This window comes from Hibiscus syriacus, unplaced genomic scaffold (genome assembly GCF_006381635.1).
Source record: "Hibiscus syriacus cultivar Baekdansim isolate YM2019G1 unplaced genomic scaffold, ASM638163v2 tig00112528_pilon, whole genome shotgun sequence".
In the NCBI taxonomy this organism is placed as follows: Eukaryota; Viridiplantae; Streptophyta; class Magnoliopsida; order Malvales; family Malvaceae; genus Hibiscus; species Hibiscus syriacus.
This window is the reverse complement of record NW_024063356.1, coordinates 169,152-187,040: the sequence shown is the minus strand read 5'-3', so window position 1 is coordinate 187,040 and position 17,889 is coordinate 169,152. Positions and strand designations below refer to the sequence as shown.

The 17,889-nt window shown below is 34.1% G+C and overlaps 2 pseudogenes; both read right to left on the bottom strand.

Moving 5' to 3' along the window:
• Window positions 1–592: 592 nt before the first annotated feature.
• Window positions 593–4,275, bottom strand: LOC120181492 (annotated as a pseudogene).
• A 9,325-nt stretch (window positions 4,276–13,600) lies between these two features.
• On the bottom strand, window positions 13,601–16,258 carry LOC120181545 (annotated as a pseudogene).
• Between the last annotated feature and the right edge of the window lie 1,631 nt (window positions 16,259–17,889).

The window sequence follows — 17,889 nt, the reverse complement described above, 5'->3', positions numbered from 1 at the left end:
TGGATGTACATCGCTACATCCATGACCCAACTGTCTCTCAAGTTATTTTCATATATTTCTCTTCTCTTCTCCTCTCTCATAAACAATTATATATATTGTTTATTATAAAAGGGATAGAAAACAATGGTTAAAGCTTAAGCAAAACATGTTTGATTTATGTTTTGGCCGCCTATGTTACAAACGACAATAAGCATATGCATGATCAGATTCCATGCCTGCTTGCTCACCTCCATTATTATCTTATCTTTTCACCTTCCACTTGCTTTTTTGACTCCTCATTTGGATTTCTCCTAATTGCAAACCCCACTCTCTGTGGTTTTCATCCACTCTCCTGTCCTTTCTTTCCCGTTTTATTTATCGCTTTTCCTCTGTTAACTCTGGCAAAAGGTAATTGGATCAACCGATACACGTCGTTTTATTTATTGTTTCTGGATCTTCATACTTGCTCCCGGTATTTAGATTCTTACAATTCAGCCTATTCATCAGGGGGAAAACAAGTGATGGTATTTGACAAAGCGTAGAAGATGAGACGATTAATTACTCTAAGCCCTCACAATTCATAGGTGAAAAAGTACCAGTAAGGTCCATCAGTTTTGTTTAACAACTTAATGATCGATCTCATACTCTTGTGTAGCTAGAAAACATCAAACATGACTGACCATTCATGTATTAGAAAGAAACCCACACAATTTTAGAAGGAGAAAAAAACTACAACAGCCAGGGACCCTTTCCCCAGGAAAAAACCATTCTCACACTGCACACTTCTAGTTAATCACCAACTGAAACTGATTGACTCGAAATGCAGATTATCCACCAGACCGGATGAACAGATTGCCGCGACGTCGTGCCTCAATTTCGTCGGACCACTAGCGAGAACCCCGATACTATCTCCTTTACATTCAAATATCAATCCTGCACCCAAACCATCAAAAATGTAAGTTTGATGTGAATTCTAGTTAATACTTAGTACCAATAGACAAACTGAAACAACTTACTCTTCAAGTCAGGTCTTCCTCCTTAGTGAATTTTGGTAGCTTCTATGATAGACTGGTGAGGGATGCTTTCCAATTCTCTATCACCATTATAACCTTTGATGTTTGGTGATCCTTCTGGTGTTTGTCCTTCCATGTTCTGCACCTGCATTGCTTCCCTTGCATACTGTCTCTTGTTCCAAAAAACCGCTGCACTCGCCGTTGCAGCTATCGAAACACACATTGCCAAAACATTCAACACAGCTTGTTTTGAGGTCGAGAATTCGTGATTATTGTGAACCTTCGGGTAAATGTAGAACCGTGTGATGATCCCTATTAAGATAAGGAACATGATGAACGAAGAGGATATTATGGCACCAAGCCAGAGACAGCTGTTGGGGCCTAAAATGGCAGCCATAGTCTTATCTGTTGGAAGGGGCTTGAACCATACGGACCGAACTCGTTTCGATTTATCGACTATGGGTTCTTTCTCCTTCGTTACGTAAGCTTCGATCCGGAGCTTCAGGTTAGAAAGTTCGGATGGTGAACCAGTCATTGGTAGCAAGAGGTCTAGCATGGTGAGATCCAAAGAGCTCTTGAATATAGCAATTAAGATTATATCTGGTGTCTTGGATTGAGAGAATTTGCTCATGAAAATTAGCTCTCGGATTATGGATATAAAAGGAGTAATCCCACTGCCTCCACTCACCATCACAACTGTGTCATGCCTTAGGAAATGGTTGGATGCAGGTCCATAAGGTCCTTCAATGGAAACATCGAGACGTTCGATCAAAGACGAAAGCATCCGATACAGATTAGTCGACCAACTTCCTTCAGTTTTAATGATCACACTGAGTCTATCAGCCTCCATATTACTATTTGAACTAACTGTAAACGGATGCCATTGCAGCTTAGAAATGCTAGGCACATTCACGAACATAATACTCGTCGGATTATACGTCAAACCTGGATTTTAAGCAAACATATTAGCAAATCAAGTGGGGTAAAAAAAGGAAAGTACCAAATATCTCTCCCGCCACGTTTGAAATATCGGAATAACTCCACTTTAACATCTGAAATATTCAGATCAACATGGAACTACCAAGATTCAAGCTCCTTTAGGGGTAAAATTAGAGGAAAGTTATAGTTTAAGTAATCAAATTAAGATACTAAAAATATACATACCAAATGTGAAATTTAGAGTATTTCAAGGATCACATTGTAAAATGAGCCAAGTACATATGTTTATGTCATCATATGAAATAGATATAGTAATTTTAAATATAAAAAAATAATAAATAATAATTTTAACAATACAGAAAATGAAAGTACATACACTTTAATCCTAAAAAAAAGTGCAACTCTTCCTAGACCCTTCGATATCAAAGATACCATTGACATAGACAACCATATTTATGGTTCTTATTTTTGTGATGTGGACCACTGGATTCAACATTTATGAAATCTGAACTTATAAGGAATATTAATTGAGTTGATTTTGTTTTTATTTTCTGTTGCATGTCATATTGTGTGCGTGACCTCACGTTGACGTGGGATTATCTCTCCATAATAAAAGTTTCCTAAACCGCTTGTATTAATTCTCACGTCTAATTTTAAAACAATAATGAGCACCATGAAGCAAACGCCGTTTAAATCTTTGTATAGTAATTAGGTAATGAAGAACAGTAATTACCTCAGATATCTTCCCAATAGCTGCCCAGAAAACAATGAAGCAAACGCCGTGGGCGGTGAAAAGAATCATGGTCAAGTGTCCCAGCCATATATGGTACTTGATGTTCCCCTCCGACGTTAGCCCCAACACTGGTAGTACCGAGGAGCCCCGAGCCACTGGGTAGAACAGGAACGCTAAACATACATTCCCGGTCAGCCCTATCCACAACGCAGACTCCACTAACTTCAATTGCCACCTGCCCAAACACACCGGACCCACAGTATAAATCAAACGTTTCATTCATCGTTACATTAATCGAATCGATTTGATTTAAGCTTACACTTCGATCCCATCTTCCGCCGCTTCTTTTGCAGTGAGGGTAGGTAGCCTGTGTAAATAAGTCCCCAGTATCCAAGCCAGCAGAGCGATAAACATGACGAAGAACGCTAACTCTATCCCTGAAACGATCCCTAACGGGCCTCCTCCATAACGCCAGCCAACGTTTTCTTTCATCGCTGTGCACGTTTTGGTCGGAGTTCTTTTTTCTCAAGTGAAGGTACAAAGATCCCAAAGCAGCAACGAAGAGGACAGGGAAAGTCCAGACCAGCATATTGGGAGCTGTAATAATAAGACAACATTACAACAAATGTAAAACAAAATTCCTTGTTTTCCAAACTAAGTATATGTATATCTTCAGACAAATTTACCTTGGTTTCCAAAATATGTGGAAACAACCTTTTTGGAGATGGCGGGCTTCCATTTTTTCTTGTAAGTGTTTGTTGGTGCCATAATCCACATCATGCAAATTCCCAGAAATATTACATTCAAGAGGTGCCTGATTATCGCTCTTACAAATCTGGAATCCATTGGTTTAGAAAGTGAAAGAGAGGGTTTTGTTTATGTTGGGAGAATATCCGAGGAGAACGTTAGTGGAATTATGGTGCATGTGTAGGGTGGAATGTATATATAATTAAATAATGAAAACAGATTGCAATGGGGAATTAGGGAGTATTAAATTATAAGGAAATACCACGTCTTGGGAATTGTAAGCAAGAGTAGAATTTATTTTTCAAAAGAAAAAAGTGTGGCAAAAATCAGGGTGTGAAGAGCAAGTTGAATGACAGAAAGTCAACTCTTAGGCACGTGGATGAATCTACGTCCCTCCGATTGCAAGCTCCATGCAACGCAATAGTGTTATATTAAGAGCCTAATTGAGATAACGCATTTGGATTAAAGATTAAATGTAAAAAAATATTATTATCGGATATATTGATAATAGTTTTTTAAAATATCATTCGTTTAAGATATCAGGCCACATACAAGTATGACTTGGAAGAGACAATGAGGCAATATTACGGCAAAACTTTCGAGATAATGTTCTCGAATTTTTTATTTAACGATATAACGTACTCCCAAGATGGCCGTAGGTCGCCATGCCTTCCGGGCGACCTACGGCGTGACAGCTTCCCAGTATAGGTCGCCATGTCCTCCGGGCGACCTTGTAGGTCGCCATGCACGCCAGGCGACATGATAGGTCGCCATGCACGCTGGGCGACCTTGTCCTGCGCCCTGCTCCCCGCTGCATGCTCGCCTGCTCCCCACTACATGCAGGCGACCTCTTTCGACGTGCATGGCGACCTCTTCTGACGTGCATGGCACATGCAAAGCTTCATCCTCTCACCACAGCTCGTAGCAAAACTTCATCCTCTCGCCACAGCTCGTATAGAACACTTTTGTCGTGATTTCATTGTTGCATGCATGAGGGAGACAGGGGTGAGGGAGGCAAAGCCACCTTTGTCGTGATTTCAGCAGAATCACGGAGGAGTTCGAGCTGCTTGCATGGCGACCTACAAGGTCACACCGAGTGTATGGCGACCTATGATCTCGTTTGGCTTGCATGACGACCAATCCATGCACTGTATAATTCACACCATTTGAACAATTATTTCTTAGACATCATTATCACGTGAATTGTTTTTTTTTCACAGTAATATCTCGTGAGTTTTGCCCAATATTACAGTTGAAAAGGCAGATTTTGTTTAACTTTGCTTATTTTTTAAGTATGCCTAAAAAAGGGTTTAATATATGTATTTATATCAAAACGCAAGAAATAGAACGTGCATGCACTCACTCCAGCATCTGTATCTGAACCCAATTTGAGAAATTTAATAAAATTTAGAGGAGATAAATCTCGTGTCCGAGCGGGTAATTACATTGGTGGCAATGTGTTTTGTGCGTGGTTTCTGTGTGCGAAGTTGCTGACCGATAACATATTTATTTTTTAGGGTAAATTAAATTTACTTAATTAATTTCCATCTTATTTCACTCATTGTTTTCCGTTTTATAATTAAACTTTTTATACATTGTTTTCCCCCACTCCACCATTAAGTACACAAATGGTTATCGACTATAAGATATTATTTTATTGAATCTATTGACTATTAAAAATTAAAGATCATTATAGAATACTATTTTATTAAGTCTTCGACTATTAAAAGTTATAAAATGATCCTCTGACTATATATAGTTGCATTGTTGAGTCCCTTAACTATTAAAAGTCACAAAATAATCAATCGACTATTCATTATGTTCCAAACTCGTCCATTTCAGTTAAAAAAATTAATGAGTGTCTGAGCTAGATGTTAACACATATTGATTGAGATATGATAGTTGTTTAAGATTATGAAATCAAATTTTATCATATCTCAGTCAACAAGTTAACATATATCTTAGACTGTCGTTAAATTTTAAAGAAGAAGGGCGAGCTTGGAACATAATGAAATAGGCGGATGTGTTATACAAAATAACAATCCAAGACGAAATTGAACTTTAGAAAATAAAATAAATGAAATTAATCTTCTAAAAATTAATTAAATATATAGAAAGAATAAATACTCTTTTACTGATTTATTGATCGAAAAACGAATTGAGGTATGTCGCTACATAGTTTCTTTAAGATATATTTTCAGTTACTCCTTGGTGCTTGAGACCTTTTGGTCCTCCGTCTCTCAAGATACAACTACTAGATGACCAATGAACAATAGCACAAACTGTCGAGATCACAAACTATTTCTTGCCCTAGTCTATCACCGAAAAACTAAAAAAGGAGAGAAAATATTTTTAATGATTTTAAAAGTTCTTGAATTCTAAGATGTGTTTAACCTAACAGGTTAGCTCAATATTTATAGGGGATTTTCAAGAAAGATTTATTCAAAATAGATATATTCTAATATTCAAATTTAAAAAGATAATAATGTCTTTTAATTTGAAATATTCAAAAGATATAGATAGCTTTTACTATTCAAACTTAAATAAATTTTATTCTAATTTGAGATATTCAAAATAATATAATTATATTTTAATATTCAAAGTTAAGTAGATAATAAATGCCTTTTAATTTGATATATTCAAAACAATAATTATCCTATTAATATTCAAATTAAAGAAATAAATATCTTTTAATTTGTAATATTCAAAAGGAATATGAATTTAATTTAAATATTAAATCTATCATTGAAATCCACTCTTTTTCCAACAATCACCCACATGAATGACATTGATGATTTTATCAAAATATTTTGACACAATATGGTGTTAGACTCTACGATCGATAGTTGCATATGATAGGTAAATGTCCTCCTTTGAACCTTCTCTAGTGACAATATATTTACTTTATTGGCTAAATAATAGATTTGACGTGTTTGAATTGTTCCACTGTTTGTGTAAACGATGATATACTTCACACAACTACACCTCTGACAAGAATTTTAGTTTTCATGGGTATATATATCCTTAAAGCCATGAACATCGTCTAATTTTGCAAGAGGTTGAAAGAATTATGCCCAATAGTCTTCTAGAAGTGGCCCAACTTCACTCTTACATAGGTGACATTTGTTACTCGGCTCACCGAAGCACACAATGGTCATTAAAAGCTTTACTTAGCCTATACCACTTTGATCAATGTTTACATCATATGAACGAACTTGGGATGATAGGCCCCCATAATGACCATACATGGTTTATGTAGTTAGGTTGTCCCTTTGAACCTAGATCTTAGGATCTCCATTCAACTAAGTAGGGTTTTTCTTCAATTGGTGGTGTTACTTCGTGAATAATACCATGTTGTGAACAAAATTCACAAATGGTTCAATGTATTCACCACCACGATCACTTCACACCATCTTGACTTCTGCTTATTGAGTATAAATTTCTCTATAGCTTCATATTTGTTCTTAAACAAATACACATACTTTGTGCTATCTTCAATAAAGGTAATAAAATATTGTTGAACCATGTTTTATAATATTTTGATATAACAAATTAAGGAAAAATATTTTTGGACTTGATTGAATTTGTTCAAAGTTTTCAAAAATAATTTAAAGTTCATTAAACTAGAATTTGAGCACAAAACTATTTTCTGGGTACATAGTACCGATTTTATTTTTATAGTATCGATATTGCATGAACATTATCGATATTGTTCACGTGGTACCGATACCAAAGGTAAGAGAAGTATCGATACTCTCTAGGTAATATCGATACTACTAGTTGTTTTTCAAATAGCTCAAATTCCAGAATACAAAATGGGTACCGAGACTCATAGGGGTGCCGATACTAATTTACACAGTGGTATCGATACCATGAAGCATAGTATCGATATTGGTCAAACCCAATGGTCTTTAACGGCTAGTTTATTTAAATATTACAAAGTTAGTACCGATACTCATTATAGGAATACTGATACTCCCTGTCTTGGGTAGTTTTATTTTGTAGAAAATTAATCCCCAACGGCTAGAAACGACTACAAATAGAAGAAGGGTTAGAAACTCATTTAAACATATAAAAACAAGTTGAGGACACTTGAAGAAGGGTTAAAATACCTATCCAAGCAATCAAACACAAGAGAAGAGTTTTTCGATCTTTATTTTCTTTCTCTTATAAATATTTGTGTTTTGAGCTTAATTGTATATCCTTAGGTTTTGTTTTTATGAGCTTAAATCTTGTAAACACCCTACCTTAGAGAGGTTTTCTTGTTTACATCTTATCATTTGTGTAAAGGGAATTAGTTATAGCTTAGCCTTTGAAAAGTTAGGGAGTTGTAAAGGTTATCTCTTGATCATGTAAAAAGAAAGATCAAATTAGTGAATTTACTAGAAAATCTTTAGTGAGGAGCTAAGGTAGTGGATGTAGACTTGGTTGAGAAGTAGAACTACTATAAATCCTTTTGCATATTGTTTATCTCTTTAATCTTCTTACTCCCTAAACTCAAAAAGTCAATTCACCCCCTCTTGGTAAATTATTCGGTTGATCATTGAGCTTCATCTAAAATCCCAACAAATATTTATTCTCTCATCTCGTTTGAACAATTTTAAGTCACAAATGTCACTGCCAATTAAATCCAGTGGCTTAGTATTTCTTTCAACAATTTAAAATGAGGACCTTGTAAATTTTATGTCATCACACGTTTCACATTTATGATTATAATTAATATGAAATGAAGTGCTGCATTTTAAATTAATTAATCTCCATAGACATCATAGTTAACATGTTCAAGCCTACCATGCCCTAAATTAAATGACTCAATCATATAAACGGGAGAAGAAACATTATTCATGTTTTTGGCTTTTACAGAGATAACATTGAGTTTCCACATATCATTCAATACATATCCTCTGCTCACAAACATTCACTCTTTAGACAAGATCAACTTTTGAGATACAAATACCATTATAAAGCCATGAACACTTAAGAGTGTTCCAAAAATAAGAATTTTTGTATGTCAGGCATATATAACACATTTTGTAGCTTAATTTTTTGTCATATGTCATCTTCAAGACCACAATACCCTTTCCCTTGATTTTGGAAGTTGCGACATTGCCCACATAGAACTTCTCTCTATTGCTGCGAGGTGTCAATTTAGAAAAATAGTCATTGTTGCAACAAATATGATGCGTGGCTCCAATATCAAGCCACCATTCTCTTAGATTAGTGTAAACTAGGTTGACTTCATAGAACACAACACATAGATCTATGTCCTCCACATCATTAGTCATTCTTTTTATATCATTAACTTTGTGAGCTCTAGCATTCGTTAGATGTTTGCATTCATATGATGTGTAACTCATCTTTCCATAATTAAAACACGTTTCTTAGAATTTCTCATTCTTGAAAGTGCCACCTTAAGGTCTCAGCTTTAACTTATTTTTAGGTTGTTTTCCCTTCTTGAAGTCACTGACTTCCATCACATTTATCTTAGTCTCTTTGAAGATTTATTTGTTGAGCTTTTTGGCATTACCTTTATTTTCGTCTTCTATTCAAAGTTTGATAGTTAGTTATTTCATGACCATTTCATTCATTTTGTACTTTAGATAATTCATGAAATCACTCCATCCGAGAGGGATTTTTTTTTTAATAATAGTGACTACCTTAAATGATTTGCCTATGACTATTTTTCAGTAAGAATTCTATTAACAACTAGTTGGAGTTCCTCCACTGATTTTACTACATGTTTAGAGTCAACCATAGTAAAATTCAAGAACTAGACAACTAAAAACATTTTAGTTTCAACATCTTCCACTTTATATTTATGGTCCAATGCCTCCCATAATTTCTTAGTTGTTTCATAACCATCAAATACCAGATGTGTGAATCTTGTAAACTATCCATAACTATATTCTGACATATATAATCAGTATGTTTCCAAGCATTGACAATATTGAAGACAATAACATTGTCTACATCTTATTCCCCCTTTTTTTTAAAAACATGAGGATCCTCCTCCAAGAAAAACATATTGAAATTCTCTCCATAGAATTTTATCGATTTCTCGTTGTGGTTAAACGCCATTGTTGGTTGACTCGCATTTAGATTTTGATTCTAAACTGAAATCGTCATTGTAACATCCAAGTCGGGTAAAGTGGTGGAGTCTATTATCTCTATTTCTCTGTAAAAGAAACTGAATTAGAATTAATAAAAAATCAATAAACAAAAAATTAATTCTTGTTTATTTTCGATTTTATTATTGGATAAAATCAACGTTCATAAAAAATATGTAAACAATATTACTTTCACGATAATTTCTGTTAACTAGATTTGTCCAATTTGAGATTTAAGCAAACCCGTTAAGACAACCATATAAATCTTGAAACAAATTTATTTGTTATCTCAATTTTACCATGATTTTTGAATCATCTTAAATTAAATAAAAGGTAGAAGATATAATTAAAATATATCTTAAGATTGTTATACAAAATAACAATCCGAGACGAAATTGAACATGAGAAAAAAATGAAAGAAATTGATCTTCTTAAAAATTAAATAAAATATATATGAAGAAGTAATACTCTTTTGTTGATCTATCAATTGAAAAATAAATTAAGGGTTGTCGCTACACAGTTTCCTTAAAATAGATTTTTGACCACTCCTTGGTGCTCAAGATCTTTTGGCTGTCTTTCTCCCAAGATACCACAACTAGATGATCACCAAACAGTAGCATAAATTGTCGAGATAACGAACTATTTCTTGCCTTTACCTATCACTGAAAACAAAAGAATGAAAGAAAATATTTTTCAAGATTTTAGAATTTCTTGAATTTTGAGATGTGTTTAACCTAACAGATTAGCTCAATATTTATAGGGGATTTTCATGAGAGATTTACTCAAAGTATATATCTTTTAATACTGAAAGTTAAATAGATAATAATATATTTTAATTTGTAATATTCAAAAGATATAAGTAGCTTTTTTTATTCAAACTTAAATATATATTATTTTAATTTGAGATATTCAAAATGATATAATTTTCTTTTAATTTTCAAAGTTAAATAGATAATGAATACCTTTAAATTTGAGATATTCAAAAGAATTATCATCTACTAATATTCAGATTAAAGAGATAAATAATTTTTTAATTTGAAATATTCGAAAGGAATATGAATTCAATTTAAATATTAAATATATCAATAAAATTTACTCTTTTTTCAACAAGATGATCATTTTGTAACTTTTAATAGTCAATGACTCAACAAAGTAATTATCTATAGTTAGAGGATCATTTTGTAACTTTAAATAGTTGAGGGATTTAATAAAATTGTATCATATACTTGGGGACCATTTATGTACTTTACCCTTAATTTTTTATTACCAACCCTAATTTAAAATCTCTGTCTGGTTAGTCGTAACCTGCAAAAACACGTTCCTAACTAATTCATCCTCTCTCCGCTATCAGACGTCATTATCTTCGACAATTACAACCTCTATAATCCAATTGCAAGCTTCCTAATAGGCATCGTCGAAGCTTCTTTTTCTACTGTCTCCAATCTCCTACCTCTTCATCCTCGAGCTCATATTCAATTCTACCGTCGTTTTCTTTCATCTCTCATTTCAACAATGACTACTTCTCATCGGCACGAGAAAGTTATCAGTCCGAAATTTGTATTCTTATTTCATCACGCACCTGATAAAACAAAGTTCGCCACACACACCTAACAAAACAAAGTTATGGTTTGTTCATGCCTAGGTTTTTAGTTGCATGAACACTTGTGTTCATTTCATGTCTTAAACAACAAAATTGTAACATATTTTTATCCAAAAGAAAGTTATCCATTTTATTTTATTTTTTTCATTTCTGGTTAACTTTACTTGTAATTTTGTTTTGATTTGTTTTGGGTTCCATCATATAGAGTAAAGAATATTGTTTTCTCGATTTTCATAGGTTTGTGTTTTTATCGATATGTAGTGTAAGCTCAACCTTGAACGAGTCGAATTCTTAGTTCGTAAAATTTTAAAACATAAGTTGCATTTGCTCAAAAGAAATTCAACCAGACATACATATTGAGGATAATAACCATGGAGAGAAAGCGGACTTATCGAAAGGGCCCAAGGTGAGTATTGATACTCAAGGGTCAATATTGATACTAAAGAACTTAATATAGATACCGATGTACTGATTTGGTTAATAAACCCAATTCAGTTAAGGGGTTGGGAAAAGGGGTCAATAGCATCAGAACTTCACTAAATAAAACTATAAGTGATAACAATTAATGAACACAACTACAACTAGAAATAAAATGTATTAAATTGACATAAAACTAGTCATTGTGTGACGCTCGGGAAACAATCAGGACACTCGAATTACTTTAATAGTACAATGATGGTCTTGCAAGTTTAGAATATCCGGATATATCTCAGCTAGTGCCAAGGTACTTCATTTACAAGCTGGACGCAAATGTCCCAAGACTCCAAGGTTTGAGTTAGTCGGGTGTACGTTTCCAATGCAATTTCGGATCTCACCCTGAATACCCACGTGTATTATAGATAAGCTAGAGGGGTGTGCGTCCCGAGATGCAGAACCCTCCGACCACACCATGATGCCTACCACAACTTTACATATTAGTGTTCTTGTATGTTCATACCTCCGTGCGCAGGTTCTTAGGAGATCTCTCGAGAAACGATATCGTCACCAGTGATTCCAGACTTTCCAAGGCACCAGAGTATGTCTTGAGTCTATTTTAGAGGGCATATACTTTTTATAAATCTTTATGTATTTGAGTCGTAACTCTATTTTAAAATACTTGATTGTATTATTTTGAAACCTATTTGGGAGCTCCATGTTTTGTAAATTTAAGCACATATGTTTTTATTTATGGATCATTTGATGGTATTTTAAACAATGATAAATATGTGTATCAAAGAAAAATTTTGGGTTAGTCACTTAGATGATCCCATATAATACTCTAGTTGGGCGGTCTTCGGGTTGGATCGGAAACAGACTCGACCATTGCTATAGTCGAGGCATTTTGCATTGTGACGTCAAGGGCATAAATCCTTTGATAGACTATAATGGAAACCTTAAGATTGCTAATTTTAGACTGGAAACTTTTTTCAGTGCCGATGAGAAGCAGCCTGTGCTGAAATGGGAGATGGAGTTGTGAAGGAGCTAGAAGATGAAGAGATTGAAGATTGGGGGATAATGAGAAAGGAGCTTTGACGGTGTTTGTTAGGAAACTTGCAGTTGGATTGTAGATGTTGTAGTTTGCCCCGGAATGGTGACGTTTATTGAAAGAAAGGGGCGGAAAAAGGTCAGATTTTATGCTTTTGTAAATAACTAACTTTAAATATTCAAACTGTGTTTAATACTAATAAGTTAATATATTAAATCACTTCATGACACTGTTATAAAATTATCAATGGAGCTATGAAAGAATTTCATGTAAAGAGATTAGTTATTAAATTAAAAAATTTTAAAATACAGTGAGTAAAATAAAAGAAATAATGTAGTTCGCTGAATTTACATTTATTTTTATACAACTCTTATAATATTGTTATTCAATTACGAAGAAGAAAGGCGTCCCTTGGTCTCTCATAAACGCGAGATTAGTCATTCGATCGGCGCAGCGACTCCCTTCCCACCAGGTATGCCTGACTTCATAAACCCATCCTTCATTCTTCATCTTTTCACAGTCTCCTTTACATGTCTTCAGATCGATCCTTTTGCAGAGATTCAATGGCCCATTTCGCATCTGCCTCAATTATAAGGTTTCCCACCCCCAATAATTTCCTTTCCTGATTCTCTAAACTTCCGCCATAGCACTCATTGTTCATCCAATGTTGACCATGAAGACGTGTAACTCCATTATAAGTTCTTTATATAATAATATTAACCGGCTTGTATTCAATTGATAATAATATCTAAATACAAGTTAACAAATTTAGGAATTATGAAATTAACAATTTATGTTCATGTTATAAAATTTTAATTATTTATTTGCAGTTTGAGGTCCCTTCTATCCCTTTTCCGTTTAAAACTCTGCTACAACAGCTACTAGCGTGGCTTTGATTTAGTGGTTTTGAGTACTTTCCTTTGGATAAATATAAACACCTACAAAATAACCGATTCTTGAGGAATTTAAGAGTAAGTTGTTATAAAGAAAATTGAGAGTATGATGCTCTTCGCTATTACCAGCTCTTCAACATACATTACCAAATGTATCATGTCAAGGGAATAATTAATTCTAATAATGGAGTAAAACTGAAACCTCTCTCTCATCGCAATTCAATGACGTCATCTTCTCCGCAAACTCTTACATCGACAACCACCGTGCCTTTCTTCTTCGTCGGCAAAACCCTGCAACAATTCCTTCGCGGGGCCTGCAAACACACTTCTCACCGATTACCAAACCTGGATCTGTTATCGACCTACCAAAACAACAAACGTTACCTTGTCCCACAAATGTGGATCGGGCTTTTATAAACGTGGACTTTGTCGATCCTTGATGGATCCGCCATCTTCCAATTACACTCGGATCTCGGAACTCGGTGCTGAGCAAACTCGCTCGCCGTCTGATTCGTGTTCCTGTTGTACAGAGCATTAGACAAGTAGAACACAAACGGTCTCTGGCAAGCGTGTTTGGCAACGGGGCGTGTGTTGAAAGAGAAGCCGGTGTAATCGGCTCTCTTATGCCAGTTCAAGAATGTTCTAGCCGGCATTTCCAGCTCCCGAACCGAAAATACGCCTCGGTATATTTGGACCGCATATCCCCAGCTGACCGACACCGTCCAGCTTCGGGTTTTGTCGTAGCAAACCGACTGTTGCATTATTGCGGCCGAGTCCAGGTTTATCGGGACCTTCAGACGCTGAAGGGCTTGAACCCGGTTCACATTTGGGAATATGGGCTCGACCACGTCGAGGTGGTGGATGCTGATTAATGGAGCAACAGGGTGAGCCGATAGCAGACCCAATAGACTACCGTAAACATCGTACTGACAAAAAAAAGATCAAAATACAGTTAGTTTTGAAACCCATATTTTTTTAACGGTTGGGAATCAGAGAAATTAATAAAAAAGACGAATTCAAAGAGTCTCATCGCATCAATTAGTTGTGAAAGATACCGAGTCAAGAAAAATCAAACGCGTGTCCATATCGAAGTTATTGAGTTGGACCGAGATCGAGACATGCTTGTGCGGGCCCCATAATTAGGAATTAAAAGAAACGGGAGACAGGTTTATTACGACAGATAGAAGAGAAACATCGAGCGACAAGTGGAACGATGTGGTACAAAATTCAAAAAGTTGTGCCTATCAACGCCATGATATATGCGATGCGCCATAACCTGGAGGCACGTAGCTAAATGTACATACTTATTTATGTTTAAATAATTTGAAAAACATCATTAAGCCTCAAATAGTGCATTAGTTAAATTTGAACTCTTAAAAAAACGATTTATCATTAAATGTTGATAATTTTTAGAATAAAATAAGATGAGTTGATCAACTTATTTAAGAGCAGTTCCCAGAAATTATGCCCAGAAAAATATATGGCATATTATCAATCAATTCAGATTTATGAACTAATATTAGGATTATCTGAAACAGTAGAACTTTATTACTGGCTAGATTAAGGTTGTTTTTCTTAAAAATAATTAATTCCCTCACTCCAAACAGCAAGCCAATCCCATGTGCATTAGCTAAAAAACAAAATTTAACCTTCTCGAGAAATCTTTTGATGGCTAGATTTTACATAATTTTCATCATTTAAAGAAGAAAAATCAAGGGTTTTGACGATGGAAGAATAAAAAACCATCACGATTTTCGACCCAGAAAATAAGCCAAAATCTTCAACTATTTGAATTATTCACAAGTTTGTCTTCTTTGTTAAATTTCAGTAAAAAAATGGATGAATATAAAGAAAAGTAGAAGTAAATAAACAGAAAGTCCAGACAAACCTGGTGAAATCCCGGTTCCTTGGTGAGGGGAACTCCCATCTCAGCCATACAAGCGTGAATCCGGTCATCGGAGCCGTACAATCCGGGGTATCTCTGTATACATCTATCTTGCATTTTCGCAAGAGCTTTAGCCAAAGGGTAACTAATGGCAAACCCACCACCGCCATAAGCCATCCCATAAGAGAAATTAATGTTCTGCAAATGACTCTCCGATGAACTCCCGATGTAATACAGCTGATTGTGATCGTACTTTGACAAAACCCTAACCAAATTCTCCGGCACAAAGAACGTATCATCGTCCCCCATCACGAACCATCTCACGTCTTCGAACCCCAGCCGCAGAGTCTCCGAAACTATGCGGGATATCCTTATGGCAGACCGATGACCTTTGGAGTTCTTATACTTGAACTTGGATGTGTCGCCGGAGATCTTCACCGGCGGTAAAAGACGGTCCTCGTCGGAGGATCCGTTCTTCACGGCCTTGTCTAACCAGACGATGCCACGCATTTGCTGAGGCTTCCACCAGAGCTTTATGTACTTTTTGCGTTGTTCCCAGAACCGAGCCGAGGCGGCAATGCCGAAAACGATGTGGTGGAGGTTTGTTTCCACGGCGGGACTGAGCTTTTGTGGGGAAGAAACCGGCGGGGGCAGCTCTTGGTCGATTACTCGAATGGTTCTGCTGAGGTTGAGTTCCTGATTAGAGGAATTCGAAGCATTGGAGAAGCGCAGTGTGTAAAACAGGCTGATAGTTGAAATGAAAAAGATTGAAGAAACTAGTAATCTGGGGAAAGTTCGGGAAATAGTTGAATGCTTTTTCGTGGTTTGATCCCATTGAAAGCTTTCTTCAACCTTTCGATGGTTTTTCATGGGGCTCTCCACTGACTCAAATCTCGGTATAAATTTAATCAGAATAATGGTTGAAGGCGGAGAACTTTAACAGGCAGTGCGGCTGTGTATAGAGAATTGTTTTTTCACCAAACTGTGAAAACGTAGGTAGCAAAAGATGGTCTGTATATGGCTTAAAATAAATATAAGGGATTAAATTATACTTTAAAATTAATTTTTAGTGTTTAAAGTTTTTTTCGTTACACTTTTAGATACGTACAATTAAAAAATATTAAGTGACATGTGTCATTTTTTTAAAAAAATAAAATAAAATATTATTTAAAAAATATTTTTTAAAAATATAAACATAATACGTTTCACTTAATAATTTTTTTAAATGATATGTAACTAAAAATATAACGAATAAAACTTTAAGCATATATTTTTAACTAAAATTTCTTTAAACATTAAAATTATTTTTCGTTATAAAATTTAGACTCTCATTTTTTCATGTAGAAGCTGAAGTAGATCACACAGAAGCCAAAACGGCATCGCTTCTCAATAGGGGATTGTCTCAGGAAAGGCGAGTTAATATACGGTTAATATACGGTATTATCGGATACATTTAAAGATATTTAATAAATTCGGTTTAGCGCTACCTATTATGTTGACAGACTAATAATGTTTTAGGTAGAAAACATGAAAAACTATTAAAAAAATTGGTAACCGGTAAACTTTGGTTATCGGTAAGTATCTATCCTTTTTATAAAAGTGTCCATACTTTCAACATATTAGGTAAATTTTATCAGTTTTGTTATAATGAAACTGGTTTTGTCATATTTTTACATGTTATATTGTAAAGTATCTATTCTTTTTATAAAAGTGTTCATACTTTTTTCACTGTGGAAAACATTAATTTAAGGTTATATTTAAAGTATCTAATGATTTATTTTTTACGTTACGGTATATATTATTATTAAATTAAAAACAATAAACATATATATTACATATTTATTATTATCTTTGGTTAATATTGTTAAATTTAAATACTAAATAATATTTTATAAAATATCAAACCAATCAAATAATTTTTTGTGTAAATGAAATTATTAAATTAATATTGTAGGTGAAAAACATGAAACACTGTTAAAAAAAATTGAAACATAAATTACATAACTTTAAAAAAAATATCGATCCTTTTTTATAAAAAGTATGGACACTTTCAATATAATAGGTAAAAATATGATGTAATAGGTAGCACTTATATAATGTAATAGGTAGCGTTTATATAATGTAATAGGTAGTGCTTATATTGTAAAGTATTTATCATTTTTATAAAAGTGTCCATACTTTTTTCACTGTGGAAAACATTAATTTAAGGTTATCTTTTGAGTGAGTTTTAAAATATTAATTTAGTAATTATAGGCGTCTAATGATTTATGTTTTACGTTACGGTATATATTATTATTAAATTAAAAACAATAAACATATATTACATATTATTATTATCTTTGGTTAATATTGTTAAATTTAAATACTAAATAATATTTTATAAAATATCAAAACAATCAAATAATTTTTTGTGTAAATAAAATTATTAAATTAATATTGTAGGTGAAAAACATGAAACACTGTTAAAAAAAATTGAAACATAAATTACATAACTTTAAAAAAAATATCGATCATTTTTTATAAAAAGT